The sequence below is a fragment of the Piliocolobus tephrosceles genome, chromosome 6 (genome assembly GCF_002776525.5).
Source record: "Piliocolobus tephrosceles isolate RC106 chromosome 6, ASM277652v3, whole genome shotgun sequence".
Taxonomy (NCBI): Eukaryota; Metazoa; Chordata; class Mammalia; order Primates; family Cercopithecidae; genus Piliocolobus; species Piliocolobus tephrosceles.
Genome location: NC_045439.1, coordinates 85011065 through 85019217, shown reverse-complemented (window position 1 = coordinate 85019217; position 8153 = coordinate 85011065).

The following is an 8153-nucleotide window of genomic DNA, read 5'->3' as shown; positions in this document are numbered from 1 at the left end:
CAAAACAAACAAACAAACAAACAAACAAAAGCTATCCTTTCTTGAAGTGTGGATTTAGCTGAGGAGACAAAAAACAAAAACATAGCACAATTTACTAGTTATAGGGATAGTCTTATTAGATACATATTTGTGTGTATATATTATCTGTATAGATATATAACTAGGTATTAATGTCACTTAAGATGGTATGACCACACACACACACACACACACACACACAGACACACACACACGCAGAGAGAGGGAATTCAGCCACGTGGTGTAGGTTGGTTAATTACTTGAGATAGATGAGAAGCAGGCAGGTCTGTGCTGAGCTGTGTCATCAGTGAAGATCATACTTGGAGGTGACATTGAAGCTGATTCCTCAATAGGGAAAAGAGCCAGGAAGGAGGCATGTGGAGACCCATACAGGGAACATCAGAGGCTCCAGAAAGAGCAGGTCTCAGAAAGGTCTCAGCCTGTTCTTCAGAAAGGAATGAACACTTTGTGGGGTACAGCAGAGGAGGAGATGGAGCTGAGATTCAGGGCCTTGGTGGATTCAGAATAGGTCAGGATAAACTGGCCAGGAAAAGGTGGCTCCATCATCTCAAGAGAGGTGGATATTAAAGAGACTGGTATCTCCCCTTCCTCTTGCTTCCTCTCTCACCAAGTGATTTCTGCTCAAGTCTGCTCCCCTCTGCCTTCAGCCATGAGTGGAAGCAGCCTGACGCCCTCACCAGAAACTAAGTAGATGCCAGTTCCTGCCAGTTCCATGCTTCTTGTATAACCAAAAGAACTGTGAGTTAATAAACTTTTTTTTTTTTTTTTTTAAGACCAAGTTTCACTCCTGTTGCCCAGGCTGGAGTGCAATGGCAGGATCTCGGCTCACCCCAACCTCCACTTCCTCGGTTCAGGCGATTCTCCTGGCTCAGCCTCCCGAGTAGCTGGGATTACAGGCATGCACCATCACGCCTGGGTAATTTTGCATTTTTAGTAGAAATCGGGTTTCTCCATGTTGGTCAGGCTGGTCTCGAACTCCTGACCTCAGGTGATCCGCCCACCTCAGCCTCCCAAAGTGTTGGGATTACAGGCATGAGACACCATGCCCGGCCTAATAAACTTTTTTTGTTAAGAGATAGGGTCTTGCCCTGTTGCCCAAGCTGGAGTGCAGTGCTGTGATCATAGTTTACTGAATCCCTGAACTCCTGGGCCCAAGCAATCATCCCATCTCACCTTTCTGAGTAGCTGGGACTATAGGTACATACCACTGTACCTGGTTAGTTTTTAAATTTTTTTTTTTAGAGATGGAGATCTCACTATGTGGCCCAACCTGGTCTCAAACTCCTGGCCTCAAGTAATCCTCCTGCCTTGGCCTCCCAAGGCACTGGGATTACAGGCATGAGCTACTGTGCCTGGCCCCTTTATAAATTACCTAGCCTCAGGTATCCCTTTACAGCAACACACTAAACACCTACTAAACACTAAACACTAAACCCGTTTAAGACAAAGGCCAAGCCCAGCACAGTCATCTCACTCGGCGTTCAACTAAACTTCTCCAATGCAGGAAAATGGCAAACTAAACAATACTACTGCAAAATGTGACTATAGACTAATAGACTGTGCTGCTAAGGACAAGCTCTCTAGCATCCAATTAAACAAATAGCCAGGAAAAATTGAAGTGATAGTTAACAAAGCTTAGGAGAGAATGACTAGGCCTAAGCCATTTTCCCAAGCACGACCAAAAAAATGATTATAACAAATAGGACATAATCTGCTCCCTTTCATTCTTGTTATATCCCTGTGAGGTGGCTCCCATTTTTAGATAAGGAAACCAAAGGACAGGAAAGGTGGGCAACTTATACAGTCATATGGCTGTTATACAGTAGACTAGGATTTGAACACAAGTCTGAATCCAAACCCCATTTTCTCATCTTACTGCTACATTATGCTGCCTTCCATCAGCTGGTAGGTGTATGTAATAAAAAGACATGGGGACAAACTGATGTCATGTCCCTTCTGAGGGGATACAATTGGAATTTCACATAGTATTTTTGCCAAAAATGTTTAGCTGCATTTGAATAATTAGGAAACAGACACAGGCAGATTACAGGACATTCTACAACTGGCCTGGACTCTTCAGAAATGAGGACTGTATGTATTTGAAGCTAAACTTATTTTTTTTTTTTTTTGAGATGGAGTTTCACTCGCTGCCCAGGCTGGAGTGCAATCGCACAATCTTGGCTCACTGCAACCTCCGCCTTCTGGGTTCAAGCAATTCTCCTGCGTCAGCCTCCCGAGTAGCTGGGATTACAGGCATGAGCCACACGCCCAGCTAATTTTTGTAGTTTTGGTAGAGACGGGGTGTCTCCATGTTGGTCAGCCTGGTCTCGAACTCCCAACCTCAAATGATCCACCCGCCTCGGCCTCCCAAAGTGCTGGGGTTATAGGCGTGACCCACTGTGCCCAGCCTGATGCTAAACTTCTTAGAATAGAACGGAATTGTGTTTATGACGGAGGCAAAAGTCCTTTTTCTCAGATTTTTGCTGAAGTATTCAGGGGTGAAGTAACATCTGTAGATATATAACATATAAACAAATGTGACAAACTATTAATTGCTTTGCAATTTACTAAAACAAAGTGTAGGAAAGAAAAAGACTAGAGACCCCATCCTGTTAGGGTAGAAGCCCTGTCCATCCAAGTCAAGCTGTGGAAGGATCCTCATATTTACCATCTACTTCTTTGTTTGTTTGAGACAGAGTCTCGCTCTGTCGCCAGGCTAGAGTGCAGTCACACAATCTTGGCTCACTGCAACCTCTGCCTCCCAGGTTCAAACAGTTCTCCTGCCTCAGCCTCCCAAGTGGCTGGGACTACAGGCGTGCATCACCACGCCCAGCTAATTTTGTATTTTTGTAGAGATGGGGTTTCACCATGTTGGGCAGGCTGGTCTTGAACTCCTGACCTCATGATGCACCCGCTGCAGCCTCCCAAAGTGCTGGGATTACAGGTGTGAGCCACTGCACCTGGCCCATCTGCTTCTTTAGGTAGAGCTACGATCCACCTACTAGATGTATCTACCTTTTTTTTTTTTTGAGATGGAGTTTCACTCATTACCCAGGCTGGAGTGCAATGGCATGATCTCAGCTCCCTGCAACCTCTGCCTCCCAGGTTCAAGCGATTCTCCTGCCTTAGCCTCCCAAGTAGCTGGGATTACAGGTGCTCACCACCACACCCAGCTAATTTTTTGTATTTTTAGTAGAGATGGCGTTTCACCGTGTTGGCCGGCTGGTCTCAAACCTCGGACCTCAGGTGATCCACTTGCCTCAGCCTCCAAAAGTGCTGGGATTACAGGCATGAGCCACCGTGCCTGGCCAAGATGTACCTACTTTCTCCAGCACAGCAAAGGAGTTGATTCAATTTGCCTGATGGATATGTGTGTGAAGAAAGTCTGATGAGACAAACTCACCAGTAGATTGAATTTATCTAGACACTTTTGCCTCCCAGTAACATGCCTTGTGATTTTTTTAAGTTTGCTTTTTGTGAAAATTATTTCTATTATTTTAGATTAAGGGTGGGCAAACTTTTCTGTAAACAGGCAAATAGTAAGTACTCACTGGTCCAACTACACTATGTCATTTTAATGCAAAAGCAGCCATGCATAAGGCACAATGTGAATGTATCTAATGCCACTGAACTATAAACTAAAAATTCATCAAGATGGCAAATTTTATGTATGATCTTACCATAATTTACTAAAAAGCAAAAAAAAGAAGCCACAGATAATATGTAAATGAATAGGGAGTGTGACTGTGTTCCAATAAAACCTTATTTATGGACATCATATTCTGAATTTTTTTTTTTTTTTTTTTTTTTTTGAGACAGAGTCTTGCCCTGTTGCCCAGGCTGGAGTGCAGTGGCACCATCTTGGCTCACTGCAACCTCCACCTTCCAGGTTCACACCATTCTCCTGCCTCAGCCTCCCAAGTAGCTGGGACCACAGGCACCTGCCACCACGCCCGGCTAATTTTTTGTATTTTTAGTAGAGACGGGGTTTCACCAAGTTAGCCAGGATGGTCTCGTTCTCCTGACCTCGTGATCTACCCACCTCAGCCTTCCAGAGTGCTGGGATTACAGGTGTGAGCCACCGTGCCCGGCCCATATTCTGAATTTCATACAGGTTTCATATATTATGAAAAAAAAATTTTTTTTTGAATTAGAGTCTCACTCTGTTGCCCAGCCTGGAGTACAGTGGCACGATCTCGGCTCACTGCAACCTCCACCTCTCGGGTTCAAACGATTCTTCTGCCTCAGCCTCCCGAGTAGCTGTGACTACAGGTGCACGCCACTATGCCCAGCTAATTTCTGTATTTTTAGTAGAGACAGGGTTTCACCATACTGGCCAGGCTGGTCTCGAACTCCTGACGTCATGATCCACCCGCATGGGCCTCCCAAAGTGCTGGGATTACAGGCGTGAGCCACTGCGCCTGGCCAAAATACTTTTCATTGATTTTTCAACCATTTAAAAATATACCAGGTGGCAGGCACCTGTAGTCCCAGCTACTCGGGAGGCTGAGGCAGGAGAATGGTGTGAACCCGGGAGGTGGTGCTTACAGTGAGCCGAGATCGCGCCACTGCACTCTAGCCTGGGCAACAGAGCAAAACTCTGTCTCAAAAAAAAAAAAAAACAAAAACAAAAAACCAACCAAACAAAAAAAAATCCATACCAGCCTGGGCAACATGGTTTACAAAAAAATAAAAATTAGCTGGGCGTGGTAGCATGCATCTGTAGTACCAGCTCCTCAGAGGCTGAGATAGGAGGACTGCTTGAGCCCAGGAGGTGGAGGTTGTAGTGAGCTGATATCGCACCACCGTACTCCAGCCTGGGCGACAGAGCGAGACTCCGTCTCAAAAAAAAAAAAAAGTAAAAATTCCTAGAGCAGGTCAGGCACAGTAGCTCACGCTTGTAATCCCAGCACTTTGGAGGGTGAGGTGGGCGTATCACTTGAGGCTAGGAGTTCAAGACCAATCCAGCCAACATGGTGAAACCCCGTCTCTACCAAAGCTATAATAAATTAGCCAGGCGTGGTGGCACATGCCTGTAATCCCAGCTACTCGGGAGGCTGAGGCAGGAGAATCGCTTGAACCTGGGAGGCAGAGGTTGCAGTGAGCCAAGATTGTGCCACTGCACTCCAGCCTGGGCACCAGAGCAAGACTCCGTCTCAAAAAAGAAAAAAAAAACCTTACCAGAGTACCTGTTTCCTTCTAAGGGTATAGATGAGTGAATCAGGTAAAACAAAATGTTGAAATCACAACCTTACCTAAGATACAAAGGAGGCTGGCTGTGGTGGCTCACACCTGTAATCCTAGCACTATGGGAAGCCAAGGCAGGCAGAGAGCTTGTACTCAGGAATTTGACGCCAGCCTGGGCAACATAAGATCAGAACCACAAAAATCAGCTGGGTGTGGTGGTGCACGCCTGTGGTCCCCAGCTACTCTGGAGGCTAAGATGGAAGGCTTGTTGGAGCCCAGGAAGTCGAGGCTACATTAAGCCATGATCGCATCACTGCACTCCAGCCTGTGTCAGAGCAAGACCATCTTAAAACAAAACAAAAACACATTTTTTTTTTTTTTTTTTTTTTGAGACAGAGTCTTGCTCTGTTGCCCAGGCTGGAGTGCAGTGGCCGGATCTCAGCTCACCGCAAGCTCCGCCTCCCGGGTTCCCGCCATTCTCCCGTCTCAGCCTCCCGAGTAGCTGGGACTACAGGCGCCCGCCACCTCGCCCGGCTAGTTTTTTGTATTTTTTATTAGAGACGGGGTTTCACCGTGTTAGCCAGGATGGTCTGGATCTCCTGACCTCGTGATCCGCCCGTCTCAGCCTCCCAAAGTGCTGGGATTACAGGCTTGAGCCACCGCGCCCGGCCAAAAACACATTTTTAAAAAAGGCAAAGGCAACAAGAACACTTTCCATCTACTAGTTCTATCCAGCTACATACTAAATCTTCTGCTTGTAAAAGAAAGGCCAATGCCTCAACCCTCACCATCTTTCAAATCACCCTCATTGCCTAAGATCACTCCTTCACCTCCTGCAATTTGGCCTCAACTGCCCACAAAAACATGGCCAATAAATTAAAATTTCTTGAGCGTCTGGCCAGGTGCGATGGCTCACACCTGTAATCCCAACGCTTTGGGAGGCCGAGGCAAGTGGATCACCTGAGGTCAGGAGTTCGAGACCAGCCTGGCCAACATGGCGAAATCCCATCTCTACTAAAATTACAAAAATTAGCAGTGCATGGTGGTGCATGCCTGTAATCGCAGCTACTTGGGAGGCTGAGGCACAAGAATCGCTTGAACCCAGGAGGGGGACGTTTTAGTGAGCCGAAATTGTGCCACTGCACTCCAATCTGGGCAACAGAGTGACACTGTCTTAAAAAAAAAAAAAAATTGTTGAGCATCGGTATTTGCTTACTAGCTTCACTTAGTGTCATTTAATCCTCATAAAAATGGCTCTTAAGCGTCCTCCATTCAGCATTTCACAGGTATACACATGTAAAATCTCAAGCTACATACTTTAAGATTTACACCAGGTGCGGTGGCTCACGCCTGTAATCCCAGCATTTTGGGAGGCTGAGGCGGGCGGATCACGAGGTCAGGAGATCGAGACCATCCTGGCTAAGATGGTGAAACCCTGTCTCTAGTAAAAATACAAAAAATTAGCTGGGCGTGGTGGCTGGTGCCTGTAGTCCTAGCTACTTGGGAGGCTGAGGCAGGAAAATGGCGTGAACCTGGGAGGCGGAGCTTGTAGTGAGCCAAGATCGCGCCACTGCACTCCAGCCTGGGCGACAGAGCGAGACTCCGTCTCAAAAAAAAAAAAAGAAATTGCATACTTGGCTGCATGTAAGTTATACCTTATTAACGTTGCTCTCTTCTTTCACTCTAAATGTACCTGCTCCCACAATTTCAGTCTTCAACCTAGTTCACATCTGCCTCCAAACAGCCTCCTTTAAGTCTTAATTTTTGCTGTTTCAAATCTTAAATTCTTTTCTCTAGTCTCAGTCTCTTTTCAGAGCTCTTGGCGAAACTTGCCCATTGATACCTGAAATTTAACAGATCCAGAATCAAATGCAGCAATTTCTCCACTCTGCATCAAGCTCCTCCTTTTGCTGTATGAATGGCACCACCACTCAAATCTCAAGATGGCCTTCCCAGAGTTCTCATTTCCCCTCATCAAATTAGTTATCAACACACCTCAATAATGTGATTCTCAAAATTCATCCCTTTCCATTCCTATGGCTACTACCCTAATTCAAAATCCCCATTAAGTTATAACTACACTGTTCCTAAGTTTTATCCCTACCTCCAGTGTCTCCAGGTTCCAATATTCACTGTCTCTCCTGTTCACTGCTTTACCTTCAGTGCCTGGCATGTTTGTTATACAGTAGGTGTTCCATAAATTTTTGTAACATGAAGACCATCACAGCATTTATCTCACCCTCATAGATAACTGTGAACCTATGTTCCTTCCTCTGCTCCTCCCATGACATGAGGAACAGAGACCATTTTTACTCATTTTGCAGTGAGGAGGAAAGCGCTGGCCCACAGTGGGACCAAACCTAAGAACCACAGCCTACCAACTATACATTAAACATACGTGCCAGTTTAGTTTATTTCACATTTCTACTTCTTAAAAACTGGGCAGGGGGGTTTTATAAAAGGTCTCATTAGTATTAGAACTTCACCAAAACTGATTTTAATAACAATCCCTTCCATGGCTCTAGGAGAGAAGATATCTGAATTTTTTTTTTTTTTTTTTTTTTCTTGAGACGGAGTCTTGCTCTGTCACCCAGGCTGGAGTGCAGTGGTGCGATGTTGGCTCCGTGCAAGCTCCGCCTCCCAGGTTCATGCCATTCTCCTGCCTCAGCCTCCCCAGTAGCTGGGACTACAGGCACCTGCCACCACGCCCAGCTAATATTTTGTATTTTTACTAGAGACGGGATTTCACCGTGTTAGCCAGGATGGTCTCAATATCCTGACCTCATGATCCGCCTGCTTGGGCCTCCCAAAGTGCTGGGATTACAAGCATGAGCCACCACGCCTGGCCAGACATCTGAATTTCAAGCTAATATTAATCTGATTTCCCTGACACTGCAGTCTGGACTGGCTATACTGGAAGTGACCCA